This window comes from Corvus kubaryi, unplaced genomic scaffold, assembly GCF_017639235.1.
Source record: "Corvus kubaryi isolate FWS band 111438036 unplaced genomic scaffold, C.kubaryi_AGA036_p1.0 37209, whole genome shotgun sequence".
In the NCBI taxonomy this organism is placed as follows: Eukaryota; Metazoa; Chordata; class Aves; order Passeriformes; family Corvidae; genus Corvus; species Corvus kubaryi.
In genome coordinates, this window is record NW_024581060.1 from 619,116 (window position 1) to 634,941 (window position 15,826).

At 47.4% G+C, this 15,826-nt stretch overlaps 1 protein-coding gene across 6 annotated transcripts in view; it reads left to right on the forward strand.

Moving 5' to 3' along the window:
* Positions 1–4,315: 4,315 nt before the first annotated feature.
* Positions 4,316–15,826, forward strand: part of SCMH1 (Scm polycomb group protein homolog 1) — a 64,504-nt gene continuing 52,993 nt past the window's right edge. For 2 of the 6 annotated variants that reach the window (XM_042022490.1, XM_042022492.1), the window contains exon 1: positions 14,583–14,689. The gene's annotated coding sequence lies outside the window, so the exon portion shown is untranslated. Of the gene's footprint in view, positions 4,430–10,712; positions 10,734–14,582; positions 14,690–15,826 lie in introns of those variants that run through there. The other 4 variants (XM_042022487.1, XM_042022491.1, XM_042022493.1 and 1 more) reach the window with 4 other exon arrangements.

The window sequence follows — 15,826 nt, forward strand, 5'->3', positions numbered from 1 at the left end:
GCAGGTTTAATCCGCAAGCTCTTTGAAGCTCCCGTGTAAAACTGTGGCAGCACTTTGGAGTCTGGATGACTGAAGGTAGAGCTGGCAAATCCGAACAGGTGGCTTGAGTTTGGGATGCACTGAGCAGCTTGGCTCCCTTGGGCCTCGGATTGTTTAGGTTCAGCAGCTGAACATGAAACTGATTATTTCGGTGGGGAAAGTTGGGATGTGGAGACCCAGCTCTGGGGTCCCTGGCTTTGATTTTTTGGCTGAGTTTCTGTTTACTGTTGTTGTTTATAGTAAACAGCGTGCACTGAGTGGCTGGGAACAGCCATGTGGTCGCTGCAGTTCGCAGCCAGTAATATTGGGGGAAAATGTTCTCCCACTTCGGTTCAATGCCTGAGCGATGGCTGCGGCAGGCTGGGCCTCCTCCTCTCGCCTTCCTCTCCTCTTACTCTCAGCTTCTGCTGGCCAGACTGTGTTGTCCATATGTGTTTGCTGGGAATATTTGGAGTATGGAATGGTGGTTTCATTCCTTGTGCTTCATCTCAGGCACTGGCCTGTGGCTTGGTGTTAATATAGGGAACAAAACTTGGCTCATGGGGGGCTCAGCTTGGGACAAGCTGCCATGGGATACCGCCCTCATGTGCTGGTGGGTAGTTCAGGATCTGCCCAGTAGATGGTATGAAAATGCAGATGGAAATCAGGGAGTCCCTTGCAATGGGCACGAGGGAAATGCAGATATTTCTAAGCTATTTAAAGTATTTATTTAATTTAAAGTGTGAGTGCGTTTTATTTGAGAGAGTTGTGCTGAGCTTTGGTCCTCCTGGTTTGGTTATTTGCATCTTAGCAAGTGACAATTCTGCATCTTGATAATCTGCTTTTCTTGAGGCACTTCTGTGGAAACCTGCTGAATTTTGCAGGACAATATGGAGTCTTTAAGTGAAAGATGCTGTTAGGGTATTAAATGATGATCTTATTCATGGAGTAGCTGTGCTTCAGTCCAGAGGTGAGTGCTCTGGGATCTGTATCCCTGCCCTATGTCTAATTTAAAGAAAACTCTGAAACTTTGTTTCATAGCCTTATGCATTGAGGACCTCCAGAGATGTCCTCCTTGTATCCCATCTCTAGTTAAGGTCGAATAGACTTCTAAACCCTTCCTGAGTAACAGTTCTTCTTTTAAGGCTCTTCCTGCTGGCATTTCACATCCTGTGTAGCTGATGTATGCCAGCACTTAGGCCTCCTCATCATTGGAGAGACTTCTCAGGATGTTTAATCTAAATCTTTGTCTTGCACTTTAAACCTGTTCTTTTTCTGATCTCCAGAGCACATGGAGAACACCCTACTCCCCACATTGCTCCACTTCTTACATGTCTGCAGCTCAGTTTGAAGCATTTGAAGACTTTTTTTCCTCTCCCTGAGCTGACCAAGATCAGTTTCTCTGTTCTTCTCACATGGGCATGTCAGCCTAGCTGACCTCTGCCTCTCACTTGGGTTCTGCTTTCATTCATACTTCACCTAAAGCGCTGTGGTCAGTCAGGGTAGGACTGTGTTAGTGGGGCTTCTGCAGAGCAGTTGTAATAAGTGGGCCCAAATGACCCCATTTTGGGTATGTCTCAGCACTGTTATGTGACAAGGAGTGCAGATCACATGTTTGCATATTTGTGCTTTTAACTGTGTGTTTGTGACAGAGGTCTTGGCATGCTCGGTGAGCTCCTGTTTGCAAGTCTGGAGTAGTGTACTAGCAACAGGCTGAGTTAAACCTTGGCATGTTTGGGGCTCATGTCTGAGCTGTAATGTTTGCATCTAGCACCCTGTCTTTTCTCCTTTTCTTTTCCTTGCCTGCAACTGAAACTCAGTTTTTGCAATGAGACAAGCAGATTCTGAGTCGTTTATACATCCATTTATGTTTGAAAAGTTTCCTAACAAGGAGGGGTCCCTGAGACATGCAGGAAGTTGTATTGAGGACAGAGCAGCAACTCTGGCTGTCAGCTTCTCTTGTGAGGTGGTTAATCTCCTGCATATCTGTAATTCAGAGACATGCCAAGGTAAAAATCATCTCCACAACTGAACTCTCAGTGTAGCAGAACTGTAACTCTGACCCTTCCTTCACCCCAGCACTACATCCTGGTGTAGCACCTGCACTCCAAGCTGGGACATGAACGTTTCATCCCACTTCATCTGCAGAATAACAGAGCCTAATCCTAAAGGAAATGTTTTTTCTGGGTTTAAGGCAGTTGTAAAGAACTGCTTTCTTACCCAGCTTAAATATCTACCAATTGAAGCTGTTATAAAACATTTGCACAACGTTTAAACTGATAGTGCAAATCTGAGAGCATCAGGAAGCACAAGAAAACTTCCCTGTATATCACCAGGTCTCACTGGGCTTGGAGTGAACAAATACAGTGACCTGGACTGGTGGTATCAGAATGGTATCTGCTGGGGGCACCTGAGCCCTGGAGATCAGCACCTCCTCCTCTTGGCAAAGTTGTGCTCTGTCCTGGGTGGCACTCTCCCTTAGCAGAACATTTCAGAGGTGGTTTCAATTGTGAGCAGAAGGATGGATCAGTACAGGGACATCACTGCAGCCTGGTTGGTGCTGAAAACACTTAATTCCCAGAGATCTCTATCTTCATTCAATTCCCTTTAAAAAACAGTGTAATATTGAGCTCTTTTACCGAGGTTTCTGACATGCACCACCTCTAGCACATTTAGACACTGTGATATACTGTTTGTAGTCTGCAGGGTTCATTCAGGCATCTACCAAATGTTTCTGCCGCTCCGGCAGGGATTTAAGCAGAGTTTGTGTCTGTGCCTCTGCTCTTTCTGGGCTGAGTCTCACACTTTTATGCAGACTCATCCTGAACAAAAAAATCAAGAATTTGGCTGAGAACTGAAGGAAAAGATGAACGTCCGTTTCGCTGCCTCTGCTGTTTGCGTGGCAGCCTCGTCCAACAGGCCAGATGAACGGGTGATGTCTGAGCTGCTGTAGAGGAGTCTAAAGCACTTGGCTTCCTGAGAGCTGACTTGATCAGAGGAGGGAAGTCACCCCTGCAGCTCCACTGTCTGGTTGGTAACAGGTCACTGGAGATAAGGAAACAGAGCAGAATCGATGTGGCCATTGCCAACACAAGGGAGCTGACATGGGAGTTCAGGGCAGGACTGTTTTTTCCCTGGGACCAGCTTGTGCTTCTGCCCCTCTCTATTTCTTGCTCAGAAGTTTTTCTGTTTGTGTTATAAATTGACTGGTGTTATCACCAGTCAGAAACTAAACTCCTGCTGGAGGTGCCTGTTCCCAGCCGATGTGCTCGGAGTTACCCAGCTCCAATTAGCTTGTACGTTTTCCAGACTGCCACAGTGGGAACAGCCCAGAAACCTCCCCATGGCTCAGGTTTGTTTTCAGCAACAGAAACTGTAGGAATAGATGCCAGTGGAAATTTGTGATGCTCAATCTTTGCCCACTAAGTTTCGTGCAATTCCAGTTTCACTGGACACTGGGTCGGGTCCTTTCTCATGGGTATCATGGCAAGGGAACAAGTTTGGTTCTCCCATTGCTGGAGTGACATCTGCTGCAGTTTGCTTGGGGATGGGGGGAAGTAGGTGCACCCTTCTGATTCCCCAGGGTGCTGCTGATGTTTGACTCCAGGAAAAGGTCCTGCCATGAAAAATGGGATTCGTGCCTGGGGGTAGCTGGAGGACACTTACGATGTTCGAGTTCAGTGTTGGCAGAGGCTGCACAGGGTGAAGCCCAGCTGTGCTCCACTGAGTGAGCCATGGTCCCATTGGCTGCCACTTGCAGTCACCTCCCTGTTGCCCGCCTGGACAAGGCAGTGCTGGAACTCCTGCCACCCGCGCCTGACCAGCTTTCATCCACTCTGCCCTCCCCGTGCCACTGCTGCACGGTATCCCTGCTCCTGGGCCTCCCTCCCTTCCCGTTTGGAGCAGCCCCTGCCTTCTCCCCCAACGCTGAGCCCTCAGCAGTGGGATGCGCGTCCAGCTGTGTCTGCAGTGAGCGGGAGGGCAGCCTGTGTTCCCTGTTCCCCCTCGCTCCCTCCTGTCTGTGGGAGCCTCCCTGGGCCGCTGCCAGGGCCTGCCTGCCCTCCCTGTGTCCCTGCAGCTGTGGGGAGGCCAGGCCAGGCCAGGCGGCCGGGCTGGGCTGCACACACCGTGGGGGACACAGACGAGCAGCACTTCGGGGCAGGAACCCGGGCTTAGCTCTGGCTCCTGGTGGCACAAAACACCCCCACAGTGCAGCTGAATGTCCCTGAAACCAGCTGCTCTGAGAGGTGATGGCTCAGGGTGAGGGTGGCTACCCGAGCTCGGGCTGAACGCACTGGGGGGACTCTGCAGCATGTTGGGCATCTCCCAGCAGTGCTCTCTCCCTGCGGTCACTGCCGCAGGGCCCCTCCCTCCCCACGTTTGCCTTTCCTGCCCAGCTGGCACACATAAGGTAGGAGAAATCTCTGCTCTATACTCGTTAGTTAAGTGAAGGCGTAGTGAGCAGGCAGAAGAGCTGATGGAGTCTGATGTGGACCGAGGAGGAAGTTGTACCAATTCCACTTTCTAAAAATAAGTTGAGTGACTTATTCATGCAGCCGAGAGACTGCTGCTCTCTGTACGCTGACTGTACGCTGTGGTTGCTTTTATTTTTTCTTTGTCTTGTTACAGCAAATCTTAGATGCACAGTCCGTTAAAATTGTGCAGTGGCTGTGTGATCAGAGAAGTGCCTATGGAGAAAGTCTTGTGGTTTCAGTGTTTCTAGAAGTGACCTTGAAGGATCACCTATACATAATGTTTCCTAGCGGTTTCTCTAAGGTGTTCTAAGATTTCCAGTGATGGTGATTCTGACTTTCCTCAGCAATCCACTCCGGTGCCTGACTATTCTGAGATTAAGGAGCTTTGACTGATTTCAGCCTGGTATTGCTGCACTTTAACCCCATCATTTTGACATCTCACCTTCTCTACTGGCAAGCTACCAAAGAGAAGAAAAATTCTGTCAATGTAAAAGTAATCATTATGTAGTGTTCAATCTTCTTTTCTGCCTTTCCCTTCTGTGCTCAGAGAGCATCTGCTGGCTCTTGGGCAGTGCTGTGGATTTAATGACACGTGTGGCAGCTGGGCAGCCCCAGTCCCACCTCCCCCTGTTGTGTTGGCCATGGCTAACAGTTCTTGATCTGTGCTGATGTCACTGAAAATAGGGTGCTTGAGGTGGCATGGGTTTTATTAAAATTGTAAATCATGAATTCCTGAGTTGTCTTACACTTCAGTAGCAAAATCTATTGTCTTGAACATTTTTAAAGAGTTTTTGGTTAGTGGTATATTTTATAAAAAGCAACAAGATTATATTAAAAGTTACATTATTTCAAAACATGTTTTGTTGCCCAGAGAAGCTGTGGCTGCCCCCGGATCCCTGGAAGTGTCCAAGGCCAGGTTGGACAGGGCTTGGAGCAAGCTGGGATAGTGGGAGGTGTCCCTGCCCATGGCAGGGGGTGGAACCGGATGAACTTTAAGGTCCATCCCAACCCAGGCCATTCTGTGATTCTGTGTGTGCATACGCCAGCTCTCCAGACCTGTGAAATTGGTGAGAAGTACCTGGCAGGTGCCCAACTCCCTGTTTTTTGTTGGTAGCAGGTCAGTGTGAGGCAGCGCTGACCAAGGAGCTGTGTGCTGCTGCCTTTGGGCTGAGCAGTGCTGATTGCAGTTGTATGATTTCAGCTCAAAGTTTCTGTGCCTGCCTTCAAAAAGACCAGGGAGACATTCTTATCATCAGCTGGTGTCCTAAGTTTTTAGTCAGACTCTTACAGAAAATAACTCTTGAGGTAGTACAGCATCATTGAAGAATGTTTTCAGGTGTGGTGTCTGTTAGAGTATCAGCTGCAAGTGAAGTACTGTAACCTGCTGATGTGGTAAAGGGCCATCAGCCACCAAGTGTTGTGATTGTTGTTCCTTTATATCTGTGTCAGGAGTGGTTCCTAGTTCAGTAACAGTGTGTAATACATGGTTCCTATGTAGCTCCCTAGGTGATAGAAGTTTAGATCTTTCAGGTTTTGGTCCTAGCCATATTTCTGTCCTTGTGTGCAGAATGTAAAATGTCAATTTTTTTCCTGTAGCTGAATACCTGCTGTACCTCTTGTTATGTGCAGTTGACATTATCTAGCAGATACTGGCCACTAATGGGCAGCAGGTATCAGTTCTAACCAGCAAAGCTACCACCTTGCTGCTCACCTGTAGCCCTTAACTCCTACCACGAGTGGAGTAAGCCATGACAGCTGGCCGACCTCCTGGTTTGCCATGTGACTCCAGAGGTGAAGTCCATGTTGTCATTTCCACAGCCCCAGACTGGAGGGCTTTGGGTGGCTGCACAATGCCACGTGTCCCCAGCATGGCAGGAGGTAGCAGCTCACTTGATGGCGAATTGCTGTGCCTGGAGAGGGCAGGCAGAACTTGTTTCCATTGGGCATTGTCCAAGCCCTGCACTGTAGATCTGGGCAGTCCCACTGTTGTTCCAGCATTATGGTGGGGCTGAGGGATGGCTTTTGAATCTCAGCTCCTTTTCCATCACCGTGAGCTTTGGTCTCGTCTTGTGCACTGCTGGCAGTCTCCAGTTGCGTTAGTTGTGTTTGTGTGTGTGTGTGTGTGTGTGGTAGTATCTGTTCAGCGTTACCTTGTGCCTGACCAGAGGACTTGGTGTGTTCTGGAGCTGCTCAGTTATTTCATATTGTTGTCTGCTGGAAAATCTGTAAATGCCCTGTGGTATTTTATGGCTTTATAAGCTGTACAAAATGTCCATCAGGTACTTGAATGTCAAGCAGATACAGTCTGTAAGAGTGCCTTGTTTTCATTAGCTCCTTGGCAGACACTGAACATACTTGCAAAGCTGCAGGATGGACTTTTGGTTGCTTGTGGTCATGGTTTGGGGTTTTTTTATTGGCATCTACCGTGTGTTGTACAGAAAACAGTGAAGGGCCTCACAGTATATTTTTTAGTTGTCCAAACTTTTGGCCCTTCAGGAATGTAAAGCAGCCTAACAACTTTTGCTTTACATAATTAACAGCAATCTGTTCAGGATTTCCTGCAGGAACTGGATAGTGATTTTTCCTCTCTGGGAGTAATTCTCCTGAGCTAATATTTCTATCCACGTCTAGACTGCTCTTTCTTTTGTTATTAAAATTGAGTATAATCTTGATGAACATGTTAGAATTTTTCTGTATCCAGACTTTGTACCCAGTAGAGGATATTTCTCCTATTTGAGTAGATACATGGTTTTGAATCCTGGGATTTTAGCTTCTTAAGTCACAGACGAGACCAGAGTTATACGCAGGATAAAAATAGCAAGCAGTAATTAATACCCATCCTCGGTGAGCCTGGCTCTTCTGGTTTCTCTTGACATGTTGCTCTGTAGCAATTTCCTTTCTTTTTCCTAAGAAATAGACCAATTAATATCTTTCTACAGGAGTGAGAAAATAAAACAAAGATGCTTGTTTCCTGCCTTAGCAGAGCATTCCCTTGGGGTACAGTGAGTTTGTGGGAGCTCTTCTCCTGGGCAGCCCTTTGCCTTGATTGGGCTGGAGCACGCCAGGGCCAGGCACCAGGAGGAATGGCACAGCCTCTCCCTTCACTCTTCCAGACATCCCTCTTTCCTTCTATCAGGGCTGGATTATCTCTGTCTCAGTGCTCCAAGCAGCAGAGACCGACTCCTCTTCCGCTCTAACAGGGGTAAATCCAGGTTTTGTGGCTCTGCTCCATACCCTGAGGGTTTGGAGATTTTATCTTTCTCATTTTTTTAGCAGATGGGGCAGATCAGTAGGAACTGTTTCTCATCTGTCCTTTGTTTCCACAAAAACAATCAGCTGCTGGAAGTGTTGGAGGGGAGTCTGGCTGTGCTGCATGGCAGAGAGACCCTGAGTTTTGTCAGTCTAAGGGTAGATTTTTATTTTCATATATATATGTATACACATTAAAGGGATCGTTTCACCTTGCCTTCTCTGAGAGGGCAGGTTCAGGAGGGCGGAGAGAGTTCTGTTTGGAAGGTTTGGGAAGATTGGCTGTATGGATGCCAGGGACAGGGATCTATGAAAGATTCAGCCTTGAGTGTGACTGGAGTCATGTCCACCCTCTGTCAGTAGGGACATGTCTGTGTTGGCGCTGGACCCCAGGAAGGTAAGAAATACTTAACTCCATGGAAGGTCATTCTTTTGTGCTGGATGAGGAAAGAGAGCACTTTAGGCACCCCAGGAACATGCTCAGCGATTGCTTTGATGCCATGTGAGGCTTGAGGGTGAGTTTTCATCCAGTGTGTTTTCCCAAGGGATATTGCTAAGCATTCCTTTTAATTGTTAGGATTGGTTACAGAAGGAAAGCAGAAGGAAAATGCAATTCTAGGTGTATGTAACCATCATCATCCCCCACGCCTCAGTATTTAGCTCATTAGAGAGTGGTGATTTTGTCCCTCGCCTTTTCTTCTGGACTGGTTTGTTCTCCTCGGCTCCCTGAGCTCTCATCTCCCTCCCTGCCATTTCAGTGGAAACCCTTGCCCGTGCGTCTCTCCCTGGAAATCACCCTCCTCCTTTGTGAGATACAGGGTACTTTAAGGGATTGGATCATCTCCTTCCCCTCTCTTTCCAAGGTTTTCCTCATTTACATTTCTGTTGTGTCCCCTAATTACCATCCCTCTGGTTTTTTATTCCCCCTCAAGCTGCCTTTCCCTGTTTGTGGTCTCCTGAGGATGTTCTGCTGAAACTTTATCAAACTTACATTACTAGAAATAGTTAATGCAAAATTTTCTTTGAGGAATTCTCGCATCCTGCTTGCAGCATCACTGCACAGTCTGTCGTGAGATTTCCAATAGAGACACAACTGGAAGTCGTCCTTTCCTTCTGGATTGCCTCCTGTTTCCCCTTGCATAGGGACATAGGAATACATTGTCCTCCCATATCTTTCATCCCATAAAGAGTTTATTTTTTAATAGAGTCCAGTAGAGAATTAAGTATAAGGTTGATTAAACATTTTATATATACATGTATCTACTGGGTGTCAACCAGAGACCCATGAAGAGTGTACGCACTGGAGCCCATTCTGGGGCCACATACATCACATATGTAACTGCTGTCTGGGAGAGCAGCCGTGGCTGACTCTGCAAGGGGGGCTGTACTTGCCTGTCTAGGTGTGATATGGAAACCATGTACTGGTTTTTAATGTAGCCCTGTTTAAATTCTTATTTAAAGGCTTTGAAGCATCCTATTGTGTGCTTTTGTGATGGGTGACTTTGTAATTGCCTTGGGCAGAATCCCATTTCAAGGTCTCCTGTAAGCCATCTGCTTTCAGTAACAGCTCTTAGCTTTGGCATGTGTCTCAGTGCAGGCTGAAATAGCCACATTGCTGCAAAACTGTCTTTACTGCCTGCATCGGTTTGGGCTTCCCACTGTGCCTTCGCAGGCTGAGTGCAGCCGCGGGGTGTTCTGCATCGAGCCTGCCCTTGGGGTGCACCCTCCAGCTTGTCCCCAGGTGAGGGGGTCCATGACCCAGCACAGGAGTGTGGGGTGCACAGTCCTGCACCTGTCCGTGTTCTGGGATTGCCATGTAAGGAAACTCAGGTGATTCCAAAACTGGCCTATGGCCTGGTTCCCAGTCACCAGGGTGTCAGGGTATGATCAGAACATGCTGGGATCAGGCTACAGAGCCCCCCATTTGTGATAAACCTTCTGTACTTGCAGATGTCCTCAGTGGATTGGGTACACTGCTGTGCCAATCTGCAACCCAGGCCATTCCTCTTCTAAAGTCAGGAGACTTTAACTTTTAGCTATGGGAGTCCTGCTGACACAAAGTAGCTGTAACACAGCTGGTTCAGTGTTAGAAACAGCAGCCTTAAGCACAAAGATTCAATTCCTTGCTTTGGCATGTTCTTCCCATATGGCACTGAAGTCCATCAGTCCTTTGCTTTTCTATATGTAACAGGCACCTTACCTGCCCAAAAAGCCAGTCTCTGTGTTAAGTTTTGTTACAGTGAGTTTGGGAGAGCTCCATGGAGGTACAGTGGTGGTACAGGTCAGAAATGTCTCTGCTTAACACCCAGGAACAGAGATCTGCAGCTTTTCCCAAAACTCCTTCAGAACACTTGTGGAGAGCAATGGTGTTGGTGGCATCTTTCACACTGGGATGTGGGACACGGGCATTGCTCACCTCAGAGGCAGAACCTCAAAGTGACTTCAGCAGTAGGACCAGCCATGAAGGATTTGCTGAAATAATTCTGGAGCACAGTGAAGCTTCCTTAACCCCAGCTGTTATCACAGGGGATTTGTATGATTAGCTAAATCTGTGCCATATCATCCTGTGTTCATGGTGGGCCACTCGCTGTCCCTGGCAATGGGAGGCAGCCCAGGCCTTGGCTCCAAGCCTTGAACATGGTACTGTCTGGGGAGGAGCAGCCCAGGATCCTCTGTGTGCTGTGAATCCCTGCCTGTGTCAAGGGGGTTGGAACAAGAGGATCCTTGAGATCCCATCCCGTCTGACCCAAACCATTCCACGATTCCATGTTGCCCTGCATGGAAAGGCTTTAGGTTTGGCACTGTTACCTTCCTATTTGAGTGGGCAGGGGTTTCTAAGAAACTAATCAATACCAGTCTTAAAAGCAGCTCTGATTTTTCAACAGTGTGTGGACTTACAGTCGAGCAGCAGCCGAGCCCCATCTTCCCAAGGAGGATTTGCAGGGCTGGAGTGCTCACCCCCCTCACTACAGAAATGGCAGCCACGGAGCTGTAAGTCCCAGCTCATCAGTAAACATGTCTGTACTGAGAAAACTCAGTCTGTTAAGGGTCTTCCTTTAGCAGACTCAGCAGATTTAGCAGATTATTTTATTTGGCTTTTATTTTAAGCCCTTTCATCTCTCCATTTCTCTCAGCCTGGGTATCCTGTTCCTGGAGTGTGCCAAATATGTTGTCTTTATTGCAACCTCTTCAGTCTTCATGGAGAGCAAGATCTGCTCACAGTGATACATGTCAGGATGTTTTTGGTTTGATCCAAGGCCCATGCTGGTTTTGTTGGGTTGTTTTTGGGGTGGATTTTTTTGGATAGGGAAGGAACCTTTATTGAAATCCTGCAAGGTTTTATTTCATTTCCTCCATGATCATGAGCAGTGGTAACTGTTGTAGCTTTGCTCACGATGGTCCCTGGTTTTCATACTCACCCTGAGGGTGATCTCTTGAGCTTGACTCAGCAGTATCTGATGGTCCAGCTGCCATTTCCTGGGAGGATGACCTATCTCCTCTCCCCAGCAACCTGAAGGTGTTCAAAAGGAAGTCATGAAGTCAATATTTTCATTGTAGAAACATGGTCTATCCAAGTTTTTCACGTGTTTTTGTCTTTTAAAATATGTACTCCCGTGAGACTTGGCTCAGGGACTGAGGAAGTGTGTTACTTGTGATCACATCTTTGAGACACCTCAGTGTGTTAACACAAGAATGTGTTTGTGAGGAGCCTGTCACAAAGTCTGGAGTTTATCAGTCCACTTCTTACACTGTAGAAAGATAAAATTAATTCCAGAGAATGAGAGATGTTGGAAATGACAGAAAATCCTTCTGGTAGAAAGAGGAGTACTGGTTTGCAGCCGTCAGGTATTTCAGATCACGCAAGGGGATCAGTACTGCAGATGGAAATACCAGCATTCATTGTACAGTGTTACTTAGAAATATTCCCTGCTATGAATGTAAGGACTCTCTAGACCTGATGAGGGGAGATGCTTCCAGAGGTGCTGTTTCTTCATCAGCCTTCGTTTGGAGCTGCCAAAAACGTGACTTTGCACAGACAGGGAAAATAAAACTCCAGTCTTGCCCAGGAGGATGGTAACAGGGAGGTGGAAGGAAATAAAATCATTGGTTAAGATAAATTCTGACTCACCTTTTCAAACGTGGAAGCTGCTCACTCCCAAGAGTTTCCTTCAGGTCCCACGTAAGCATTCATTTGGCATTTTGGTCTAGGACTCCTTGCCTGCATGTCTGGCTCTGAGAAGGCTGGTGCTCAGTCCTGGGAGCTGGTCTTTGGCTTCTGCCCAGGAAAGGGGTCAGTCAGCCAGCTCATCAGAGCATGCCTTGAGAGCAGGAACTGTGCTTTAGACCAGCAAAAGTTCTGGTGTCCACAGGTCAGGCAGAAATCTGAGGAGCCAATCCGGTGTGAAAACCAAAAGCAGTAAGAGGTGTCAGATCATGCACTGACAGCCTTTTGATTTCTCAAGATAGGCTGAAAGTGCTTTTCTTTCTCCACCATAGAAACTAAAAATGGCAAAAAATACATTAAATGAGAAACCAGGCTGAGTTCAGAAAAGGTTCTTCCCCTAGAGGATGGTTGGGCACTGAACAGGCTTCCAGGGAATGGTCACAGCTCCAAGGCTGCCGGAACTCCAGGAACATTTGGAAAATGCTCTCAGGGACAGGGTGAGATTGTTGGGGTGTCTGCAGGGCCAGGAGCTGGACTCGATGATCCTTATGGATCCCTCCCAACTCAGGATATTCTGTAATTCACATAATGTGCTCAGCATGTAAGGTTTTCTGATAGCGTTGAGATGCCACTGGATGCTCCCATGGTCACATAGGGGCTTCCAGAATGGAGCTGAAACACGCCAGCAGAGAGGATGGAATGGCAGCACCACCATCACCCACAATAGGAAGGAGCTTAGAGTGCTGCCCTCACATTTCCTGAGGGAATTTGTAAGGGACAGCTCTTTACTGCTGGAAACATTGATAGTGTTTGATGGAAAGATAACTGTGAAGAAAACCTCAACTGAAGCAGGGGTTACATGGAAGGGATTTTTAGTGGCTGCAGTGGTCATGGTGCTCCAGACCCATGCTTTTGTGGGGAACAAATCAAAGACTGCAGGCACTTTGCATCGTGAGAAACTGTCAGGATTCTCTTGTGGCAGCCCCATGGGATTTCCAAGAAGCGACGTTCTCGCAGTCCTCTGTCAATATGCGGAGTTTCCTTTTTTTCCCCCCAATCCTAATCTGTGGAGTATGTATCCAACCTAATAAAACCATTTTTCAGCTTCGCTGTTGGTGGTTTTCTTCCTCTTCTCTCTGAAATCCTCTGGCCTGCTGGCAACGGCATTGTCCAGCAAGGTTTGAAGCCTGGCATGCTGTCAACAAACCTTCACATTCCCTTTCAATCAAACATGGTAGTGCTGAGATCCGACTTGGATTCCATCCCAAGGTTCACCATAATCATCCTTGTATAATAGGAAGTTCAAACAACCCCAGGAAATAATTCAGATGTGACTGGTGCCCTGAGTGGAATAAAGAAGTGCCTAGAAGAGACATTAAGAGCGTCAGCTCTAACTCTTTTCATAATTATGCGCTCTGAAGGAGCGGAGGCTCTGGAGATCAAGGGATTACATGCATCTCATGAGGTCTGGAAAGATGGGACAGCATCTTCCATCCACATTTTCTCTTTTTTGTTTTACTGATATTGCAGTTGCCACATTTGGTGGAAGAATATTGCAGAGCAGGCTCCCCTCTAACCCTGCAGTTCCCTTCCAATCTGGCTCAGGTAAATTGAATCCGTCTGCCCTTAGGGATGAGCTTTTGGAAGAGCCTGTTGGCAAGAGCAGTGGGGGGAGAACTTAATTAGATTAAGATGCATTTCTGCAGTGTTTGTGCTGTGGGCTGTGCGGTGCTGGAGAGAGCAGCGCTCGGAGCTGGGGATGCCCTGGGATGCTCTTCCAGCTGCCTCTCTGCTGCCTGAGAAAAAGGAAAATGCATCGGAGGTGTAAATCACAGTGTTACCCAGCACAGGGCTTGCCAGGGTGTGAACAAACCCTGTCCTGAGCCGGTGTCCTGCCCCTGGCCGTGAGCCGGTGTCAGCAGCCTGGCAGGAGGGCAAGGGCTCAGCTTCTCCTTGCCACAGCACAGCAGCTGAGGCAGTGATGTGCTGGGCATGGTCTGGCTGGGCACCCAACCTTCATTCAGCTCTTGCTTGAGGCCTGGGTACCGATGGCCCATGGGTCTCATACTTTGATACCCATACAAATGCTGGTTTGCTTTTCAATGCCTTTCTCATTTCTAAGGTTACTTGTTTACTTCCCTTGACAACTTCCTCCATAAGGAAGTTGCATGTCTGTTAGTTTCCAATGAACATTTCCTTCTCCCTGGTATATACTTGGCAGGTTTTTAGTTTTGTAGGTTTGTTCTGCTGCACTGGGAAGGGATAATTTGGAGTCCCCAGTTCTCTCTCTTCATGCTACTCATTATTTTATATGCCTCTCCTGTGGTCTCTCTCCTTTTCATTACTAATCAGGTCTAGTCTTTTCAATCCTCCTTTGTGTGATAGTTTCATTTTACAAAAGCTGAACTAGTTTCTATCAGCTCAGTTGATGTGATCTTACTCATATCAAAGGTGTTTAACAGCCGCAGTCCCGTGTACTCACTGCAAGCTGAACTTAAATTGTGTCAAGTTCTGTGCTGCTTTGCAAGTGCAAGTGGGAACGTTTGTTACAGCTGTCTTTAAATTTAAATTTGGATGTTTTAAATGAATTAAATATGAACATGAATAATGCAGCTGGTAACATAGGCTTTCTGCAATTAAATGCAAACTTTTTCATTTTGTCTCTCTGCTTTCAGGTTTTGCTATGCCGCAGTGTTTGTACTGACTCTGCTGTCTTGTAGGAGTGATGGGGAACTAGAGCCCATGACAGTTCAGTGGAGCCCTTGGCACTTTTGATATCTCGGTGAGTGAAAGTTGTTTGAAACTCTAGGAGAGGCACTTCATCTGCTACTAAAGGCAGCAAATCAGTTGGTCTTTTTACATTTTTAAGGTAGGATCCTGCTGAAATGAATTTGCACATTGATCTGCCCTTTCAGGTTATAAATTCTGGAAACCAACACTCCATAATGCTGTAGTTCATGCTTGGGAGATTATCTTGATCTCCACAAGCAGGAGAAACACAGCTTTTGAAAACAAGGGGAGTTTTAACTGTGATGTGCAGCTCCGTGCAAGTGTCAGGCTCTGGAGATGGAACATTGCAGCAGGTGCTGGGCTGTGGAAATCCCAAAGGCTGTATGTGATGCAACAGTAAGATTATGTCCTTTGTGCCATGGATCAGCCAACAGGTCCTCAGCAGGGGCATGTTTGTGTCTGGGGTGATTCTGGAAGATCTGTGTCTGTGGATAGCCCATTTTTCCCCCTTGGATTCCGGACTGTAGCTATTTATTACTTTCACATTTTTTCAATCTTCAGTCCCTGAATGGAGTAAAGGCCACATCCATTGGTACTGCAGTGCTCGTGTCCTGCAGTGCCTGTGAGCTTGTCTGTTCTGCTGTTGGCTTTCTTCTCTCTGCACTGAAGTCTCCTTACAAGGCATTTCAGCCTTGTCAAAACCTATAGAGTGATTCCCCTTGCCATCCAATCCGTTGTCAGTGAGATAAAGTCCCTGGGTGTTTCAGGTTGGAAGGAGCTTTTGGAGGTTGTCTGGTCCAGTGCCACACGCAGACAGAGATGGGCTCTGAAGTCAGACTCAGCTACAAGGTTAGATCAGGCTGGCAGGGGAGGGAGCTGGTGATGTTTGGAGTATCTCCAAGGGTGGAGATTTTATAGCTCCTCTGGGCAACTGTAAATTACAGTCAGTGGAATTCATCAATTCCCAAGCCCTGTGTTAGTAAAGCCCGGGGCAGCAGAGGGGCAGCTCCTATTTCTGTTCTCTGTGACCAGGGACAGGACCCAAGGGAATGGCTGGAGCTGTGTCAGGAGAGGGTCAGGCTGGACATCAGGGAAAGGTTCTTCCCCCAGGGAATGGGCACGGTCCCAAGCCTGCCAGAACTCCGTTTGGATAATGCTGTCAGGCACCCCCCAGGTGGGATTGTTGGGG